Source organism: Protomyctophum parallelum (assembly GCF_964188405.1).
Source record: "Protomyctophum parallelum genome assembly, chromosome: 3".
NCBI lineage: Eukaryota > Metazoa > Chordata > Actinopteri > Myctophiformes > Myctophidae > Protomyctophum > Protomyctophum parallelum.
Window position 1 is genome coordinate 24,082,846 of NC_139698.1, and position 23,425 is coordinate 24,106,270.

Sequence of the window (23,425 nt, forward strand, 5' to 3'; positions counted from 1 at the left end):
GAGACACACACACACACACACACGCACTCACCCATTTTAGTGGGCTCTCCAACACACGCGAGCACAATCCTCACTCTGTGATCCCATCCTGGGTAGAGACTGAGGCGCAGCGAGATCCTACACAGCTCTGTCCACTGAATACCAATGGAGCTGCTATTATCAGCTCTCTCTCTCTCTCTCTCTCTCTCTCTCTCTCTCTCTCTCTCACGCACACTGCGCACACAAGTTACAACACACACAAACCGGCACTGTGAAGAAAACAGCATGCGCCCTCGCACGCACACACACACAGTAGAGTACACACATACATACACACACACACACGTCTGGACTGGAGTAATGTTTTACCAAAAAAAAGCTATTCAATGCCCATACCACACATTAGCACCCAGCAGACATTAAGCTACAACTGCAACACGACCCCCCCCACACACACACACACACACACACACACACCCCTTTTCTCTCCCTCTTTTTCGGTCATCACGAAAACAAGCATCTCGGCATCATCATCATCATCATCATCACTGCACAAGTGCACATGCCCTCACGTCTCTGTCTGTCTGTCTGTCTCTCTGGCCACATTCAACACGCAGTCACGCACGCTCCTGCATAAACATCTGTTTATAGGCAACACGAATTCCGGTACTTACACACAGCGTACAAACAAAACGCCAATAATCCGCCTGTCAAGACTGGCTGCCAATGTCAACTCCGACTGTATCCCAGCTAGGCTCCGCTAGGCTGGCTGGATGCTTCCTGGGTGTTGAGAGAGGAATGACTTGTCCGGGATTTTCTGTTTTCGCGTGCACCCCCACCCTCCCTCTCCCTCTCCCTCTCCCTCTCTCTCTCTCTCCCCCCCGCCCCGGGCTTCCTGGCAGCGGTGTGTCTGATGCAGAGATATAAAGGAAGGTAGACTCACTCTCCCCTTCTTGCTTTCCACCTGTTTGTTTGTTTGTTTGCTTCTCCCGCATGTGCGTCCGTCCGTCCGTCCGTCCGTGCGTCCGTGCGTCGTCACGGGCCACGGCCAGCTGTTCACAATCACAACATCATGTCCATTTGTTGATTCGGGTCCGTTCCGTTGTTGGCGCACTGTAGGTCTCTGTGTCTGTGTGAGTGCACAACACGCCGCGTGCACTCCGCTGCGATACCGCGACACGCGGCAAACTGCATTCAATACTCCTCGAGTCTCTCTCTCTCTCTCTCGACTCTCGACTCTGTGTGTGTGTGTGTGTGTGTGTGTGTGTGTGTGTGTGTGTGTGTGTGTGTGTGTGTGTGTGTGTGTGTGTGTGTGTGTGTGAGACAGTCACGACAGTGTGTGTGCCCTTCTACCCCCCCCCCCCTCTCTCTGTATAGCGAGAGAGCTCTTGCTGTCCCTCATTCTCTCTGAGATAAGGATTTGAAGTTAAAACTGCACATGAAAATGAAAAAAATAAAAAATAATGACAGATTAAAAAAGGGGGAAAAAACATACATGAACAGAGTGCAACAGACACACACACACACACATGCAAGTCATGTGCACATCATAATACAACACATACACACGCAGGCACGACACATACACGCGCACGAACGTGCGCAACACACACACGCGCGCACACAAGCACAGAGCAATCATAGATGCCCAGTTTGGGTAAACTACACTGACAGAGTTTGACAGGCTTTACATGCTCAGGGTGACAAACATTCACAACATCACAGACATGCACTGGAATATCCTCGGTGTAAATGTAACCCTGGGAGTGTAATATGAACCCATAAGGTTAAAGGTTCCTTCGTTGTTTTAGGCTACTGTCAACCTCACAGCCCACCATGCACAACGGAAACACCATAGACATTATAACAGTGACAGATCAGCCCCTCCCAGCTATAGGGCCCTGCTGGCGCTATATACCAAATCAAAACGCCTCTGTCATTTGCGCGTGTGTTAACACAATCTGACCTGAGATCAGATTTTAAAAATATCTTCTACATGCATCCTGACAGTTTTCTGAAAAAGCTATGTTTCTATGTCAGTCGTTCTTCGATAAAAAAGAAAAAAGCAGACCATACAGCGCGCCACTCGGTGGTCGCTGCTATTTTTGAGGGACGCAATAAGCCCCCTGGGTGGTCAGAGTGGTTAAGAAACTGGTAGACGACCAAAAAACACAAAAAAACAAACACTAGCGGGCGTGTGTTGCGTTACATTGAACTTGCGGTGACCCATATGTGTTTTCTACGCCGGTATACGTATTTGAAATAGTCTCCCGAACAGGGCCCTGCTAGGCTGCGGGCTGTTGTTCTTACGCGCCACTAAATTCCGTTGTTAATCCGGCCATACACATCTCCATCTCCATGCACGCGAAGTGGCTGAGGTTCAATTCACAATGAACGGACTATATTCATGAAAGAAGAGCACGGCGGTGTGGCGCGGAGCGCGAGTCACCATACGATGGGGATTAGACGCCACAGTGTTTGAATGAAGAGCACTAATTGGAATTCCGAAAGCATTGACATTTTTGTGTGTCGTTTGGGACAGTCTGCCAAGATATTCCTCTCAAAAGAACAGCTGATTGTAATCAAGACATATTTGCTTTAGTCAGATAACAGGAGGCAGCCCTTAAACTACATTCCCTTAATGCTAATCATAAGCCGGTGGTGCTCGAGGGGCCCCGAAGCGGCCACAGAATTGGCGCCAAACTCTGCCGCAGCATTATCTCCTTCAACAGGTTGGTCGGGGGGTGCCTGTTGTTCAGCAGGGAGCCGAAGTGAATGGAATAGACGTACTGGACAAAATTGCCAGACGATACTATTACAGTACCAGAATGCCATAAAGATATAGCCCTGAATGACGAGTGCAGGGCTGTAACTCTGACTGAGAGTGCACAAATGGAACCAAATGGCCCCATTGGTTTCTCATGATCAAAATAAGGACATTATGGTGGTGTGTAAAACAGAAAATCGAAAGTTTGCCTCCTAAGGAAAAGCTAAAGTATAATATATGTGAATCAGTGTATATATACTGATGCACATATCTCTGCTGTCGGGAGGAAACCTCATAACTCCAAAATATACGTTATACAGCCTCATCAAAGTTGGTGTCGTAACTTTATATAATGTCAAGTATACTTCCATGAGAGGGGGAGAGGTGGTGGAGTTAGTTGCTTTAGCAGACATTGAGGAGTTATGAGGTTTTGTCCAAAGCACTTTTTACTACTTTCAATTGGTTAAATATTTTTGAAACAACACACAGACCTAAAGGGTGTTCAATAGCACTGATTCATGGCAAAAAAAAACTAAAACCTAAAAAATTGAGTTATGAGGTTTCCTCCCGACAGCAACGATATATTATGCTGAACTGAACTGATTTGCACTATATAAAGTGTGTCTTTAGTAAGGATCTCAAAACCTTGTAGAATGAGCACTTATATAATGCACACACACACGGCACACGCAGGCACACACGCATGCAATGCACTGTTTATTTTTGTTGTTTCTGTTTCGTCTTTATTCTTTTGCTGTGGTCTGAGTTGAGGCTCACCAGTTTTGACTTATAACTTAGTTTGTCCTGCAAATGTGCCCAATGCTAAATTGAGTGTTCCCATGCAAACACAGGTGCACACACACATGCTGTAGATGTACATACCGGTAGTTATACACTCTCGACACCATGCTTTTTGTTATTATATGGAGCACATTTTTTGGTTTTGAAATTGGTTTTGGAGCAGTGAGAACAGAGAACCCAGCTCATTGTTTAATATAGGCCAACAACTGAACTGATTTTCCTTTCTTTCTTTCTTTTGTCTGCCTTCTGTGTTTGACTGACAGTTTTATTGAGATAGCATTGACTTGGAATGAAATTCCAAGGGCGGTTGATATAAGTAAATTACTTTTGCCATATTTCTGGACTGTATAGCTTAAAGCTTGGTACATTTCTCAAACAAGTGAAGCTTCATTAAATTAGAGTAACTGTTAGCTTAGCTCACTATACACTTTCTAATAGGTTGCCAAACATTGGTAGAGACGGTGTATAGCTGGTAATCACATGTCACGGTACTCTTTCAGTCCTAATGTCGGCACACATTCGACTCTTCCCAAGCTTTCTTAAGTCAGAGAGAAATCTGGAGAGACATGATGAGAGTCTTAATGTCCACACGCATTCAACTCAGTCTGAGCTATTTTAAGTCAGGGAGAAGAATTGAGGGAGGTAAATAAAGCATATAAAGCATTCTGGTGCATGAGTGCACACACACACACACACACACACAAATCGACTGAGTAGAAACAGCGGTGCAAAGGCACATATTGCCATTTTGTCACTGATTTACATTTGCATAAAGCACAAACATGCTACATAAATACGTGAACTGAACACTCACATAGGAGACAGAGGCAAATCACATCAGAGAACACACACACACACACACACACACACACACACACACACACACACACACACCTCTCTCATGCCATTACGCTCTCAGAGAGGAGATCCTTGCCTGTCTGATGTCATCATCACTATTTATAAGGCACATGAAGCGCAGCAGTACGCCAGCGTGTCACACCAGCAGCAGAGCACGTGCACACAGTCAGCATGCCACCTCCAGGAGGACAACGCACGTCCTGTGTGATGTCCTATAGTCCTGTGTGATGTCCCCCAGTCCTATAGTCCTGTGTGATGTCCCCAGTCCTATAGTCCTGTGTGATGTCCCCAGTCCTATAGTCCTGTGTGATGTCCCCCAGTCCTATAGTCCTGTGTGATGTCCCCCAGTCCTATAGTCCTGTGTGATGTCCCCAGTCCTATAGTCCTGTGTGATGTCCCCAGTCCTATAGTCCTGTGTGATGTCCCCCAGTCCTATAGTCCTGTGTGATGTCCCCCAGTCCTATAGTCCTGTGTGATGTCCCCAGTCCTATAGTCCTGTGTGATGTCCCCAGTCCTATAGTCCTGTGTGATGTCCCCCAGTCCTATAGTCCTGTGTGATGTCCCCCAGTCCTATAGTCCTGTGTGATGTCCCCCAGTCCTATAGTCCTGTGTGATGTCCCCAGTCCTATAGTCCTGTGTGATGTCCCCAGTCCTATAGTCCTGTGTGATGTCCCCAGTCCTATAGTCCTGTGTGATGTCCCCCAGTCCTATAGTCCTGTGTGATGTCCCCAGTCCTATAGTCCTGTGTGATGTCCCCAGTCCTATAGTCCTGTGTGATGTCCCCCAGTCCTATAGTCCTGTGTGATGTCCCCAGTCCTATAGTCCTATGTGTGATGTCCCCCAGTCCTATAGTCCTGTGTGATGTCCCCAGTCCTATAGTCCTGTGTGATGTCCCCAGTCCTATAGTCCTGTGTGATGTCCCCAGTCCTATAGTCCTGTGTGATGTCCCCAGTCCTATAGTCCTGTGTGATGTCCCCCAGTCCTATAGTCCTGTGTGATGTCCCCAGTCCTATAGTCCTGTGTGATGTCCCCAGTCCTATAGTCCTGTGTGATGTCCCCCAGTCCTATAGTCCTGTGTGATGTCCCCAGTCCTATAGTCCTATGTGTGATGTCCCCCAGTCCTATAGTCCTGTGTGATGTCCCCAGTCCTATAGTCCTGTGTGATGTCCCCAGTCCTATAGTCCTGTGTGATGTCCCCCAGTCCTATAGTCCTATGTGATGTCCCCAGTCCTATAGTCCTGTGTGATGTCCCCAGTCCTATAGTCCTATGTGTGATGTCCCCCAGTCCTATAGTCCTGTGTGATGTCCCCAGTCCTATAGTCCTGTGTGATGTCCCCAGTCCTATAGTCCTGTGTGATGTCCCCAGTCCTATAGTCCTGTGTGATGTCCCCAGTCCTATAGTCCTGTGTGATGTCCCCCAGTCCTATAGTCCTATGTGATGTCCCCCAGTCCTATAGTCCTGTGTGATGTCCCCCAGTCCTATAGTCCTATGTGATGTCCCCAGTCCTATAGTCCTGTGTGATGTCCCCCAGTCCTATAGTCCTATGTGATGTCCCCCAGTCCTATAGTCCTATGTGTGATGTCCCCCAGTCCTATAGTCCTGTGTGATGTCCCCCAGTCCTATAGTCCTGTGTGATGTCCCCAGTCCTATAGTCCTGTGTGATGTCCCCCAGTCCTATAGTCCTGTGTGATGTCCCCAGTCCTATAGTCCTGTGTGATGTCCCCAGTCCTATAGTCCTATGTGATGTCCCCAGTCCTATAGTCCTATGTGATGTCCCCAGTCCTATAGTCCTGTGTGATGTCCCCCAGTCCTATAGTCCTGTGTGATGTCCCCCAGTCCTATAGTCCTGTGTGATGTCCCCAGTCCTATAGTCCTGTGTGATGTCCCCAGTCCTATAGTCCTGTGTGATGTCCCCAGTCCTATAGTCCTATGTGATGTCCCCAGTTCTATAGTCCTATGTGATGTCCCCAGTCCTATAGTCCTATGTGATGTCCCCCAGTCCTATAGTCCTGTGTGATGTCCCCAGTCCTATAGTCCTGTGTGATGTCGGGCTGTGTGGTTCGGGCTTTAGACTAAGACTAAAAGACTAAGGTTTTTCATATTTAGTCGACTAAGACTAGACTAAGACTAAATGTTGTGTTATTCAAAAGACTTAAAGCCCCAAACCACACCAGTTGCAACAAAACCATTTAAAGGGCAACCACGCCAATGCAACTCCTTGAAACTCAAGCAGTTGCATTGTGCGGTTGACCTTAAAACGGTTTTGTTGCAAGGAGTTGCAACTGGTGTGGTTTGGGCTTAAACTAAGCTGAAAAACGTAACACTGCACACCATCTTGCTCTGCCATATAAATATTGCATACTTTTGACTACACTATAGGAAGCGACTCTTGGGACCAAAACGTACAAAAACATATAATGAATTAATGACTTAAGCCCTATTGGAAACATTGTGCAATAGCCGATCTATACAAGCTTCTACATACCTCCTGAGCAGGGGCCCAAAATGAGGTTTCCGAGAACCTGGTCTGAAGCCGAGCTGTATAAGAACCTGGTCTGAAGCAGAGCTGTATAAGAACCTGGTCTGAAGCCGAGCTGTATAAGAACCTGGTCTGAAGCCGAGCTGTATAAGAACCTCGTCTGAAGCCGAGCTGTATAAGAACCTGGTCTGAAGCAGAGCTGTATAAGAACCTGGTCTGAAGCCGAGCTGTATAAGAACCTGGTCTGAAGCCGAGCTGTATAAGAACCTGGTCTGAAGCAGAGCTGTATAAGAACCTGGTCTGAAGCCGAGCTGTATAAGAACCTGGTCTGAAGCCGAGCTGTATAAGAACCTCGTCTGAAGCCGAGCTGTTTAAGAACCTGGTCTGAAGCCGAGCTGTATAAAGCGCATGCATGCACGCAGGAAACAAATCCAGGAGAACCTGACAACAATTGTGTTCCGCGGGGAGACACGGTTCACTCGGTCCCTGCATATAGCTGAAAAAGAGTCATTCCCAAGGCAGTCACACCACGCTGAACACACCCCCCTTCTCACACACACACACACACACACACACACACACACACACACACACACACACACACACACACACACACACACACACACACACACACACACACACACACACACCACCCGCCACCGACCCCCCCCCCCCCCCTGCGACGCTGCATGCCGCCGCGGTTCTTCCTTCTCCCCCTGATGGAAACGTTCGATCACGTCTCACGCAGCCCATCACCTAGTATGGATCTATCCCTTAACCCGGCTGCCTCCTCCATGCACCGCATGGCCTCCTCTGTGCATCCAGTCCGTGTTCCATTCCAGTCCATTATGTGGCTCACAATGTGCTGGCTCATTGATTCCTTGCTGTAAAAGGTGAGGTGCATGCATTGCTCCCCTGGCCTCCTACATCACGGGGTGCGGTGGGTGTGATTATTAGTGGCTGCTGCGGTGCACCATAATGTCACCATGGTTGCTGATTAAAGAAAGCTTTTTATGTTGCCGACTTTCCGTTATAAGGCCCTATCGGGGGGGGGGGGCTGTGGCGGGAGCCGAAATTCTCGAAGCGATGGGGAGAAACTAGAAGTAATTAAAATCCAGGATCTATCCTGGAAAGTCCTGTGTGTGTGTGTGTGTGTGTGTGTGCGCGTGCACCAGTTGCCACCCTGCTTTTTCAATGCAAAATGCCAACATGGCCACCATGGGAATATGGCCTAATAGTGTCACTTAATTTATTATCATTTTCTTATTTTGAGGAGCCAAAGTACAATTATTTACATGTACCCGTCTATGGCATGTATAACGAAAGCTTGAATCTTAAATGATGGCAGTCGTGTGTGTGTGTGTGTGTGTGTGTGTGTGTGTGTGTGTGTGTGTGTGTGTGTGTGTGTGTGTGCGTGCGTGCGTGCGTGCGTGCGTGCGTGCGTGCGTGCGTGCGTGCGTGCGTGCGTGCGTGCGTGTTTTGTTTTGTTTTTTTGTGGGCGGCTGTTGCTAAAGATAAACCTCCTTATTGATCCCCGTGTGGAGGTTCAGGTATTTGTACTGTATTGCAGAGAGGTACAGGTATACTGTATAAGCACAGAGATAAGAATAGGTACAGTAGTGCATGTCAATGACCTTCAGCAGTAAGTACCTGGATGAGGGCCGCTGTACACATGCTGCTGCTGGGAGGATGACTCACAGCTGGAGATCCACACAGTCTGTCTCTCACATTCTGATCCAGCTCCTATGCCGTTCCTATCCACTCTGTAGTTCCCATCCACTCTGTAGTCCCCATCTATAGGTTACAGACGTAACCCCGGTTCTTTAATAATACAAGCGAGGTGACTCGCACTGGGAAAGAAGCTCCCAGACAATTTAATTGGCTGGGTGTAAACCACGATGTCCCTGCATGGCCCACCCTCCCTCCTTATATGCAGGAGCCCGTGGTTTACTCCCTCATTCAAGATAACATTTGCACCTTCTCGTTAAAGTAAACAAGAAAGGCGTTTTGGCGAGTCACCTCGCTTGTATTATTAAAGAACCGGGGTTACGTCTGTAACCTATAGTTCTTATAATTAATACTACGCTCAGTGACTCGCACTGGGAACATAATAAACTCCCTGATTGTTATCCCGAAATCACAGCTTAAGGGTTATCCCCATGTCTGGAAGCTACACTGAGGACAGCATGTCCCAGGGACGATGCAGCCACATTCAGTCTATAAAATCTAGCAAAGGTCAAAGGTGATGACCAACTTGCAGCAGTACAAACATCCTGAATCGAGACTCCTCTATACAAAGAGCCCAGGATGCGGACATACCTCTTGTAGAATTTGCCCTTATCCCCTCGGGAGGCAACATTCCTTTACTGGTATAAGAAATCTGTATGGCCTCCATCCATTGGGAGAGCCTTACTTTCGTTATGGGTTTTCCCACTGATCTTGGGGCATATGCCACAAACAGTTGATCCGACTTTCTCGAGACCGTAGTCCTGTCTGTGTAGGCCTACACTCTTAGAGCCCTTACTGGACAAAGGTTGTGTAACCTCCTGTCCTCTGTCGATGAAAACTGAGGAGGAGAGAACGTCTCCAACTCGACAGGAACACATTTTGCCAAAGGATTCTTAGGTATAAACCCCGGATTAGGTTTAATAATGACCCTGTGTCCCCCATCTAAGAAACGCATACACTCTGGGCTCACCGAGAGTGCATGGATATCACTGACACGTTTTGTGGTCGTCAGTGCTACCAATAGTGCTGTTTTAAACGATAAGAACTTCATGTCCACCTCCTCCAATTGTTCAAAAGGAGACAATGAATCCAACACTACAGCCAAATCCCAGGTTGGGACCAGGTGATTTGGGATCGGTCGGAGGTGTCTAACACCTTTCATGAACTGACGTAACAGACGGTTTTCCCCCACTGGTTTCCCTTCAAACCCTATATGGCATGCTGCGATAGCAGCCACATAGACCTTAATTGTGTTGAAGGCCCTGCCTTTGTCCATTAATTCTTGTAAAAAGGACAAAATGTGCACCTTCGAGGCTTCGAAAGCCACCACATTGGCCGTCTCACACCATTCTTCAAACACCCGCCAGTTCCTGTCATACTGATCTCTAGTTGACTGGGCTCTAGCTGCCTGGATAGTGTCAAATTCTGTCAATCACGCGCTGAGGGAGGCCCACAGTGCCTAAGTTCAGCCTCTCACGGGCCAAGCCCAAAGAGCCAGATGTCCTGGCTGAGGGTGAAATATCTCTCCTTTCGCCTGCGTCAGCAGGTCTCTGCGTAGTGGTAGTTGCCACGGATGGCCGTATAGGAGAGGCATTATTTCTGATATCCAGTGGCCCCACCTCGGAGCCACCAGAATCAGTTCTAGGCCCTGAGCTCTCACTCTCTCCAATGTGGGAGAAATCAGGGACAGTGGGGGGAATGCATACAACAGCCCTCTCGGCCAACTGTGTGCTAGGGCGTCCAGCCCTAGAGGGGCCGCTCCTTGTATGGAGAAGAACAGCGGGCACTTCGTGTTCTCCTCTGAAGCGAACAGGTCCACTCGCGGTTGGCCAAATCTGTCCCAAATCTGGGCCACCACCGCGAGATGTAGGGACCATTCCCCGTAGTGACATACACCCCTGGACAGTAAGTCCGCCCCCCTGTTCTGGACTCCCGGAACGTGGGTGGCTCTGATCGATTTCAGGTGTCTGTCGCTCCACACAGTCAGCTTGTGTGCTAGTGTGTGTAGTGTTGGGGACCGAAGTCCCCCTTGCTTGTTGATGTAACACATCGTTGTCACATTGTCTGTCCTGACTAGGACATGACAGTTGCTGATAAAAGGCAGGAAATACTTCATAGCTAACAGTACTGCCATGAGTTCTAGGTAGTTTATATGGGAGGTCTGTAGACCAATATCCCACACACCTCTGGCCATCCTGCCCTCGTGGGTGGCACGAGGGCACCCCACCCAGTCATATAGGCCGTGTTGGGACCCATGAAAAAGTGCTTAGAAAATGAGTTTCGTTCCCATGTCATGCGAACTACTCATTCAATGCATTTTTTCATAGATAATACCCTTCTAGACTTTGGGTTAAAAGTTCTACTCATAATATCCTGCAGTATTTTGTCACAAGCCATAAATGTATAAACAGTGTATAACCAAAAAACGAAAATCGTGTGCTGCTGTTTTTGCTTGTAAAATGTGTTTTTGGCAACACAAAATCTTTCTCAAATGTCAAATGCATATACTTGACATCTGAAACAAGTATTGGTGCCTTTAGTTTACTCATATGTGAATTTAGATCATGAAATGTAGCATATTTGTTAAATAATACGCTTCAACTTAAGTGTTTTCCACACAGTACAATGAAACCTACACAGTAACTTGTGCCAAAAGCTTATGTTTCATACATAGAAAATGTCTCAACCTACTGTGTAATGAAAGGTAGAAAAGAAAATCAGGGCACCTTGGACCAAAATGGCAGAAAATCTATCCAAATGTTACCACGCCCCCTGAATTGGAATAATGCAAAAAATGCACAAGACTAAAAATTAAAGTACTAGAGGTCAGAATGATTACAACATAATTGTATGAAACATTTATTTATTTACAAGTACCGCAAGTGTGTCACAGCATCTGTCATACATTTTGTACATCCACCGCCCCCTGCCAAGGAAATATATGAAAATACAGCATACAAATGCATCACAATAAAACCTTCTGTTGGCTGTGTAAGTAGTCTGTGCTGTTTGCATTTATGCATTGCATTTAAATGGATGTAGGCAGTGTGGCAATTCTTTAACATCTTAATAATTCTTGAACAAAACAAGCAGTAGGCCTGTTGGGTTACTCATCCCTATCACTTTCATCAGAGTCATCATCCCATGTACCTCTTTCTTCTGTTTCCTTTGACACATTTTCACAGTCCTGGAAGTGACATAAATCAGTGCAAGACAGTTTTGCAGACATACATGAACATCTTTTAGTCTCACATTTTCTTTTTTCTTTTTTACAATTACAGTGGACTACCTGCAACACACTATCAGGGGCAGGATTTCTAGTCATCCATGTTACTGTTAACTCCCCATCCTCCATGCCCCATCCACTGCCAATGGGTGAAGGAGCACACATCCTACTAGTCAGAGAACATCTCATCACTGCTGCTTGGTAGTTTGCCCTTTTGCAATGTTGGTGGAGAGCATCACTTGTTGGGGGAATGGACAGTTCTGGCAAAGCTGATGATGCTGTACAGAATGATTTGTACCTTGCATCATTCACGTTTTTGGCAGATGGTTGGCCATAGAGGTGGCACACATATTTGCGTTGAAAGTTGACTGGTCAAGGTTAAAACTGCTGCCAAGATGAACCTGCTTGGTTTACCTCGGTTGACTCAGTTGTTGTCATGTCTGATGGATGAGGTAGCCAGTCTAACAGTGTATCTGCTGATAATGTTTCAACAAAAACCAGTTCGGAGATGTTGCGCGTTGCAGGGCTGTGAAACACCAGCTCGGGGAAATCACGGGCCAACGGCCTTTTCAGTTTATCCTGCCTGCAAAATGAAAAAGACGAGCACAAATGTATAAATATTAATATACAATATCAGGGGATGAAGCCTGATGGCAATCACATCTACCCAAAGGTGAACAATTCTAGATACAGTTGACTGGTGAATGCCAAAGAGGTAACCTAAAAGTTCCTCAGACAGATTGAGGCGCAGCTTCATCAGTGTAAGCAGAAGTCTCTGAGTATCACTAAGTGACTGTTTTGCAGGAGGTGGTAAACTTGGTGACACAACATGAAAGTCTCTACATTTGGTAGTAATGTGAAGAATTTATTTTTGCTGTCATCAAATTCTGAAGGATCACGAGTACGATGTTTCAACTCACTTTCTAATTTGTTGACTTTATCCCTAAGTGATTGACATTCAGCATTTAAAGATTTAATCTGTTCATATAATGAGGCAATGTCATTTTGTGTTTCCTCTGTCTGGACCCCAATGCCTGGGACTTCAACAACAGTCTGTACCTCTGCTGTACTTCGATCAGTGATGGAGGTGAAACCAAATAACCTTGGCACGTAGACAGGATGTAGAGGATCATCACTCTTTTCCTCTTAAATAACAAAAACAACAAAAACATTTACTAGAAATATGATATTAATTTGTTTACATATATGGGGTGTTTTCACATAATGTCCCGTTTCAGACATCAGCCTCAAAACAAACTCATCCGGGACGGGGCTGCCAAATCATTGTGAGATTATTTTTTTTACATTAACCACTGGAACAATAGCATCCCTATTCTGGAGGGAACATTTGCAGAAAATAGCAGATCTACAAGCTCACCAAATAATAATAAATAAATAATAAGTTTGGTGTAGAGCAGGGGTAGGCAGCTTTAACCATGGGTGCCAAGGGTGACCACTGGCACACACTGGCAATGCCAGTGTCTCACTCTAATGCCAGTCTGGCATTAGAGTGAGACAGGATTAGCCTGCATGTCTGTAACTGAGTGTACAGATGGAACCAATGGACCCCAAATGGACCCTTCTTAGGCCTTAAGCCTACAGGTCTGTGAGAGTGGAACCAAATGGACCCTTACAGCCTGAGTGTACAATTGGACACATGCAGGTCTGTAATTCTGACACTATGGGTATTTGGTTCCATTCGTACACTCTCAGAGTAAGTTACATACCTTAAGGATCCATTTGTGCAATAACAATCAAAAGTTATGTGGGTCCTTGAAAAAAACAAAACAAAAAAAAAGTTTGATATTAAACCACTGTAGTGGTTATCAGTGGACTCTTAATGTGTCATATAAATCAGTGTCATACGATATTCTGAGGAAAACCATGGAGACTTAACATTCAGTAACTGGGTGTGTTGATCAATAAGAACATCAAGTCTTTCCACGGACTCCGTGTATGTAGAAACACGTAACAACATGTTGAGTGATTACTCCTGACCAGATCTCTTTCAGGGGAACGGACTATGTTAATCCACTTCTTGGTCCACAAGAAGAGAAGAACTATTGTGTGAAAAGGCCCTTTTACATTGAGCGTATGGATTTACAAAAAAAGCAACATACCTGACACAAAGTGAAAGTGGCACCCTCGCAAATTCATGGAATCCAGTAGCCCTGAAACATGACGGGAGGCGTCATATCATCCGACAGAGCATTGCTCCGAAGGAGCAATTCTCCGAGGTGCGCTGCGGGTCGGGAGAGGGTTGCGGTTAGGTTTAGGTGTCTGCCCCGGGGGAGGTTAGGGTTAGGGTGAGGGAGGAGGTAGGTTGTCGTTCGGACCAATGCTCCGTCGGATGAAAGTCATACACCCAAACATGACTACATCGGCGAAGTGCAGCGATCCATTTACTTCTTTTTTCTTTACTTTTCGGCAGTCTGTAAAAGGATAGCTCCGAGTTCTTTTTTAATCTGTTTGTACAGTCAATCGCACAACAGCTCTTTCACATTTTCCCAGTTTAGAGAATGAAAACAGCGTCGCAACAGTGAGTTGCTAGGTTGCTATGGACAACAAAAAGTTCTTCCGCATACGATGACGTCACGCGCATACTCAAGGGAATAAAGCTGCTACGCGATTGGTCCACGTGACCAAAACCACACCACTCCCCTTGCACATATTATTACGCCTTGTAAGAAATAGTCCCGTCTTCGACCACGGATTATAAAAAAAAACTGCAGGGTGGCACGAGTAGAACTTTTTAATTTGGACTTTCTACCTATAAATCTCTTTTATGGAGAAAAAATTGTGTAGTCCCCCTTCCGTGGGAACGGAACGGAACGAAAACGGACCTCACAATACGGCCTAATACTGGCATCCGTGGTAATTACTTTCCTGGATGCAACTATTCCCATCGCCACGCCTTCCGAGAGAAAGCGCACGTCTCTCCATCGTTGTAGGGCTGTCACGCATTCCTCTGTGACAACAACGCGGCGAGAACGGTGATTGCTGGGTACATTCAGCGATCGCATCCATTTCTGAAATGGTCTCATATACAGTCTGCCTAGTCGTACTAGCGATATAGCCGATGCCATGAGTCCGCACATTCTCATGCACAGTTTGAACGACACTCGACTGCCTCGTTGAAACATTGCTACGCATTTCCTGAATGACGTAATCCTGTCCTGTGATAGACGGGCCATAGACATGATTGAGTCCAGCGATATGCCTATGAAATCTATCATTTGTGTCGGCACCACCATGCTTTTCTTGTGATTTATATTGAAACCTAGAGAAACCAAATGATTCACTACCAACCTGGTGTGTTGATGTGCCATCCGTCCGTTGCTTGCGAGGACCATCAGATCGTCTATGTAGCTCGCTACGCTGTTGTCCCCTGTTGTCTCAATGGGGCGATAGCCGATTGTGTGCATTTCACGAAAACCCTCGGGCTCAAAGATAGTCCGAACGGCAGCACTAGGTATTCGTAGATCCGTCCTCGGAATCCGAACCGTAGAAACTTGCGAAGTAGTGTCGCACTCGTTTCTTTGAAACCAGGAAATACCTGGAGTAGAATCCGTTCCGACTCTGATCCGGCGGAACTTCCTGTATAGCCTTCTTGTTTATTAGAGAGGCTATTTCTGTCTGAAGTATGTCGGCCGCCTGCCCATGCGCTTGAGAGAAAATTACTTTCTCGAACATGGGGGGTTTCGAGGCAAACTGGAGTCTGTAACCCTGAGAAATAGTACGGACCACCCATGGATGTGCTTTCTTTCCCAGTGCGAGTCACTGAGCGTAGTATTAATTATAAGAACCACTCTGTAGTTCCCATCCACTCTGTAGTCCACATCCACTCTGTAGTTCCCATCCACTCTGTAGTCCTTATACACTTTGTAGTCCCCATCCACTCTGTAGTCCTTATCCACTCTGTAGTCCCCATCCACTCTGTAGTCCCCATCCACTCTGTAGTCCCCATCCACTCTGTAGTCCCCATCCACTCTGTAGTTCTCATCCACTCTGTAGTTCTCATCCACTCTGTAGGCCCCATCCACTCTGTAGTTCTCATCCACTCTGTCACCCATCCACTCTGTAGGCCCCATCCACTCTGTAGTTCCGTTCCCACCCCATTTGTGTGTGATTGTGGTTGCCACCCGGCTGCAGTATACAGTACATGCTACTGTACATAATATGTATACAGATCTGTCTGTATCTCAAATTGACACGCACGCACACGAGCGAGAGCAGCATATAGAGGGCATGCGCATGCATGAAGTGAGTGGCATTTCGGGTGGCAAAGTGAGTTTAACGTCGCTTAAATCAGATAGGACTTTTCTGTTTGGATGTATGGGCTGCATGTCAAGGCCCGAAAGTCATTTTTTTGCCACCCAACTTCCGGGTATGACAATGATGTCACGTGCATACCCTCTATTGAGGGCAAAAAGGTATTTCCTTTCCATCACTGGAACAAACAGACAGAACAGTCATTCTATTGCTTTTGAATAATCAAATCAAATTCATTCTGAGGTCGGCCGCTTGTTTTTAAGATTGTCATTTAATTTCAACCGCCTCTCCGAGTACGCATTCAACAGCTGTCTCTCTCTCTAACACCTTTTAGCCCACCAACTTTAATACTGACAAATTGATGTAGAGAGCTTTTTACGACCGTGCATGTCTCACACAAATGCAAACTCACTGCACACTCAGGTCGCACACACACACACACACACACACACACACACACACACACACACACACACACACACACACACACACACACACACACACACAGTTGTTCCCAATTCAAATTTGTGTTTCTTGTTCTTCCCTTTATCTTTGCAGGGCACAGATGTGGTCCGGGGGGGCGGGGCGTACCGTTAACCCTTTGCTCAAAAACATATATGCTAAAAGACGAGTGAGAGAGAGAGAGAATTGACATTCTGCCCGCGCGCTGCGCTTTGCTCGTGGAATAATGATTAGCTCCTCGGTATTCCGCTCACATATGCTCCACTATCAATGAGAGGGAGGCGGGGGGGGGGCTGGGAGGCAGGGCTGGAGGGGAGGTGCCGGGGGGGAGGGGGGGAGGCTGTACACACGCGAGGAGAAACAAGGTGAACAGAAGAGGGGAGGAGAGAGAGGGGGAGTGATGCCATGGAGGGGAGGGGCGGAACGGGAGTGGAGGATGACATGAGCAGTTGTATGCTGCGGTGAGCACACGCATACATACGCACGCATGTAACAAATGCAACAGTCACACTAATGAGGCGCACACACACACACACGGTCACACACACACGTGCACATGCACACACACGTGTGTGGAGACTACTTTGTCAAAGTCATGGCAGGTACAGCTACCTCAGCAAAGACAGAGACATTGGCTCTGTCGTGGGGAGGGAGGGAGGGGCCGGGGGGAGTCAGAGAATGATGGGGATAAAGCTAGAGAAAATGAGAGAAGGACAAAAGGATGGACAGGAATACAGTGAGGGAAATAAATATCTAATCACAAGGCAATGAAGGCATACAGAATGATAAATGTACACCATTACTTAAATAGGTCGATCATGCATTAATAACCACATATGATAATGGAGTTATATGGAGCCGTCTGTGGCCTAGTGTGTGTGTGTGCATTTGCATAAGCACATTCACATAGTCAAACATAATGAATACATCATGGCAACCTGGAACTACGGTGTGATCTTTTACATTTAGCATAACGTGAGTGAATATATTTCAATAATGTACAGTCATGTGTGCACACACGGGAGAAAAGGCTAATCGTAGAGCAGCGGTTTAGGGGTCATTGAGGGGCCTCCAACAAAGGTGTAACCAATTTAACCTAATTTTATAATTGGGCTATGTTGAAGCATTGTGAAAACTTTGACAAAGAGCACGTATACGGACGGCTGAAAAAATGTCAAGAGCCACCCCCCCCCCTGGCCCTTTCCTTTCACTTATATAATGACTTCCTGTTTTTCATAGAAGTGCATATTTGTACGTCTTTAAATGTTCTGATGAATTGAAAATGGAGGACCCTGATGATGTAAACAAGTCTTGGTGCTTGTCATGGTTTCGGCCTCCAAAGTAGCAGTTTTTGTATCGTCTTGTGCCGTCGTTTGAAATGTACCCATTCTACATATACTGTGAAAAGCATTTTCAATCAATCAAAACAAATTTGGAATACATTTGAAATATTACAGTGTGTGTGGGTGCCTGGCACAAACACTTCAAATTCCATCAAAAGTGGATCAATGCCCAAATACATTTCCGAACCACATGTGGCAGAGCATACAGCCGTGAGGTTCATCAGGGTGTCACATGTACACCGCCACGGCAGCAAAAGACTGAAGAATTCACAGCCATGGCCTCGACAGCGCACACATTAAAATGACACTGCACTGCATCACTGTGAGCACATGATTACATCATTATAGTGTGTGAAGGGAAAGATGAATTCGCCTCCTCGGCTGGTTGTGAGAGTGTGTGAGTGTTGTGTGTGTGTGTATGTGTGTGTGTGCGTGTGTGTGTGAATAATGCACAATTTTAGACGTGTCAGAAGTGTAGTTCAAATGGCCGTGGCTCAGCGGTCCAGGCACCTTGGCTGGTAATCCAGTGTGGCAGTGAGCCGCGGGTCGCGTTGCGACGCGTTGACAGCTTGTAGATCAGCTATTGTAGATCAGCACTATTTAGCTAGTGGAGATGTATGGTGTACGACGTGGACTTCTAATCTAATTTGTTCAACACAAAATACTGTGTTCAACTTCAGGGGACTGAAAGAGTGGCATTTGCATTTCTTTCGCCATAGTAAATGCTGCATTCGTGGTCTGGAAAGGGCAGTTGTTTTACAGACGGGTAAAAGGGCAGGGGCTGAAGCACCCTTTGATGTCTGTGTGCACGTCCCTGATGTTCATCCACAGTATTACTACAAACTATTTGTCTATGAATAAAAACAGGAGTTTTACTGCTTATGACGGACCTGAAGTTCAAGTACAAGTGTATTAAAAGACAACCTATTCTCTACTGTAAGCCAAGTTTGGAAGCGCTCATTATAAGTAAAGCAACCTCCTGCTGCACTGCCTCCTGCAATATGTGCAAATCAAAACAGGTGGTACGCATGGGCCTTGAGTGATCTTCAACGAGCAATTCCAAACATCAACACATCAAAAACTAGAACTGCACTCTGTCGAGTGCCTACTTGCGCTTTGCACACAAGTGGCCTACTAGTGCGCAAGCAGAGCGTGCAAGTACTGTCGAACGCTACGAACTTTCAAATCTCAGCCTCTCTGTAAAACATTGAAATGTATGTATGTATATGGAAGTTGTATATATGTATACCGGTATGTAATTTGTACATTGAAAAGTAGTATACTGTGGTCACTTGGGTTGTTTTATGCGTATGCCGTGGTATTGATTTTGAGTGTGACGTAATGAAGATATGTATCAATGGCGGGATATAACTGGCTTTCGATGGTGACGTAATACAGGTAGGTTTCAGATTACATACATGTATACATAGAGGCATTACCTTTAATCCACCCGACACTGAAACATATCTTTATTACGTCACCATCGAGAGCCAGCTATATCCTGGCATTGGTACATATTTTCATTGCGTCAATCTCAAAATCAATACCGCGGCATACGCATCGAAGCATCGGACAAACCACATGACTTGCGCGCTCTGCTTGCGCAAGTGCAAAGGAAGTAGCTCATAACGGTGGATTTTTATGAAACAAACACTTTTCAGATAGAAAGTGGATAATTCAAGCTTTCCGTACAGCTGCAATGTTGGTGGGTTTGACGTTGTGAAATACAAACAGACAGGCCTTTTCTGTTTGGAAGAATGGGCTGTCAATGGGAAGTTGCACCTACTTAGCACCTTGCTGGCAACATGGATGCGGTCTGCATAAGGTCAATTGGGAACTTCCGACAGAATCGGCCATAGACGGGATTAAAACACTTCTATATTGAAAACTACGGACTGATACATTGCACAAGCACCCCGCAGGCCTCTAACATTTGGGGCATACATGGGCAACTGGCGGCCCGGGGGCCACATGCGGCCCCCACCTTCACTTAATGTGGCCCTCAGGTTAATATTGGAATACGGATATATTTTTGATTACAATCATGGAATCCTGCTTTAATTATTTCAGTCTTTATTAGTAGCTTAATGACTAGTATTAAAATGTATGTATATAATGAATTTGTATTCAGTTCATAAAGTTAAAGGACCGCTTCACCACTTTTCAACCTATCTTCATATAATAGGTCCTCACTTGTACTGTCCTCAATATAAGTGGCTAGATATCTTGACAGTCAGATAAACTCCTCTTTGACATTAACGGCTGTATTTTGCGTGTCTTAAGTACCAGGTCTTATTCCCTAACTTGAGTAAACTAAAGACCTGGAGGTGTGATCAATGCCATTTGGCTATTCTGAGTGGCCAAAGAGCATTGATCACGCCTCCAGGTCTTTAGTTTACTCAAGTTAGGGAATAAGACCTGGTACTTAAGACATGCAAAATACAGCCCTAAGACTCTGAATCCACAGGTTTACTAACATCAAAGAAGTGTGAAACTGAAACATACAAATAAAGCATAATCAATATCCAAAATATATCAAAAATAATCATGTACAATCATCAATGAACATCTAAGCATTAGTTACATACCCACGATGCTATCAAAAGGCGTATATGCAGGTAGATGTTGCTGGATTATCATACACAAAACACACAGCTTCTCTGTGCTCAGCCATGTGCTAAACTGAATTTACTTCCTGGTTACAGGTGATCACATGACATTCTGCTGGTACACTCTGCTCTTAAAGTTACAATTACAGAACATACAGCATTACTTTAAACAAAACACATTTGTAAAATATTAAATTGCAACTTGAAACGTTGTAACTAAACATCACTAATAATGATAAAATGGCACAATTTATTTCTACTCAGCCTGTGTCTCATAGGAGGGCTGTGGTCAGTTCAGAAACCCGTCCACCAGTGACATCATCGATGGTGGAATCCAAGCTAATAGAAACTTTCTAGTCGGCTTTCTAGTCCTGAAAAGTTGCAATGCGAAAATGGAAGCCATTGTTCTCACGATAATACAAATCTAAACATAAAAATAAAAAAAATCTGCCTAATGATGATGTCACTGGTGGACGGGTTTCTGAACACACAGCCCTCCTATGAGACAGACCGAGTAGAAAAATTGTGCCATGTTATCATGATTAATGAGTAGTGTGAGGACCTATTATATGAAGATAGGTTGAAAAGTGGTGAAGTGGTCCTTTAACATAACTATAATTAAAGGCATTTGAAAGGCATTTCAAATTAAATTACAAAAAAAAGAAAAGGTTCAGGATTCCAAAAATAGCAACAAATTTATTCAGTTCAAATAATAGCAAAAATAGCTATACGAGTTTGTAGATCGGCTATTTTTGCTACGACAGTAATAATGCAATGTGCCCCTCTGTAGTAAGTGTGGAAATATAGTGGACCTCTCCATCTTCAAAGTTTCCCACCCCTGATTCGGGGCATCAGGGTAAGCACATCACAATACATCTGTCTACATCCAATCATGCAGCTTTGGTGCAAACCCGATAAGTAAGCCTGGGACCGAGGCTAGGTGCAAACAGCTTTCATTTCTGTTTTGGTCCGTGGTTACATCCTCAACATAATTTATCGCTTTTGGGACACAATTTAATATTGGATTTAGATTATAGCCTCGGTTTACTCACTGTGGCTGAAGATTCAACTCCACTTGGAAGGGAAGGGCCGCTATCCGTGGTTCTGAAGTATCAAGGCAGGCAAGTGTCCGTCGCTATCCATGGTGCTGAACTGTCCATGTGGAGTGGAGGGCCCTGTTGGCGGGAGTAGCCCAGTCCAGCATGTCTTAAAAAACTCAGCCTGTCTTCACACAAAATTATTTTTCAAAATAGCAGACCCGACCTACAAGATCACAAGGTCGTGAGCAATGTCGGCCACTTCCCCGTAGCACACACCTTACCGTATAGTGGTACATGAACGAACTGTCAAGAATGACAAAGAACCAGGGCAAAGGAAACACTTTTTTCTCCCCTTGCTATAGTTTTTGCACCCACTCCCTTTATTTAGTATTTTTACGTTTTTCTTTTTGAGGGGCGCTAGGCCCTTATATACAGCTTCCTTGACAATGAAAGGAGCATTTACGTCATATGTGGACGAGCAAATGGGCTATTTTGTCCTAACACAAACATTCAAGGTTCAAGGTTGTACTTTGTTAAATCCTGTGTACATAAGAGTAAAATCTCATAAATTAAGTTGTCATCTTGATCGTGGTGAAAACATTGTATCATGGTTAAAATATAATAACACAAGTGGACAAATTAATTCATGAAGAAGTATATTAATTTTTTATTGGATGATGTATGACGACAAGAGCGCCCCTCACTTCACACTAGGGCTTCAACTTCTAGTGATTGTTACTAGTTGACTAGTTGCCTAGTTTACTAATCGACTAGTTGTTTAACTATACCTATTATGTAAAAAAAAGTTAAAAAAATTAAATAAATTTTACATTTAAAAACTGTACATTGGTGACTATAATCTAGCATTCTAGCTGATCTTGAAGCCTACAAAATCCCCCCCTCCACCTCTTTTAATTTTCTTATCAACTAGTCAACTAGTGGATTTACTAATCGACTAGTTGCTTAAAGCCCTACTTCACACAGGTGTGATTGTCTCCACCAGCCGAAGGCATGGGGGGAGAGTATGTTTTGCACTCCGTCCGTCCGTCCGTGTGTCCGTCCGTCCGTGTGTCCGTCCGTCCGTGTGTCCGTCCATCCGTGTGTGTGTCCGTGAGCAGCTAATCTCCGGCACAGTTAACCCGGTCGATGCCAGATTTTGCACACACACTCCCTGGATGCCAACGATGAACCTCTGCCCCAAAATTTCCAGAACGGCCTGTTATAGCGCCACCAGGAGGCCGCTTTGTGCAAAACAAGTTTTTGCACAGTACACCTACAGATTTTGTCCAAACATCGCGCAAATTGGTACACAGTCTCTCTAGAGCCATTCAACGAAACCGGTCTTTCAGATTTCTCAGACTCCATCCTGATTGGTTAAGATTGGCTTCCAAAGTTCACAGGAGTGCTCAGTTTCAAACAAAATGCTGCAAATCATGAACACATTGCGTGATTTCCGTGAAATTGTGCACGCACATTCCCACTAGGCCGAGGAAGAAATGCCACATGAACAATTTCAACTCAGCCTCAAGGTGGCGCTATAACTGGCCGAAAAGTGTTTTTACCTCTAACTGCACGGATCTGTGGATAATTTACTTTTGTTGCCCTTTTATCCAACCACCAGATGAAGGCAAGCTGCAATGTCCTACATTCCTATCCTGGTGGAGACCTGTGCCCAGAAGGGCACTTTTTCTAGTTTTTTATATTTTACTGTTAATGTCTATGCTGCTGCATTGTCAGAAGGAAGCCAAACACAAATACATTTACTCTTTAGTTGTGTAGGTCGTGTTTACTATGAAAACCTGCATTTCCCGTCAGTCAGTCTGTCTGTGCGTCGTGTCACACCTCGTGACACGTGATACA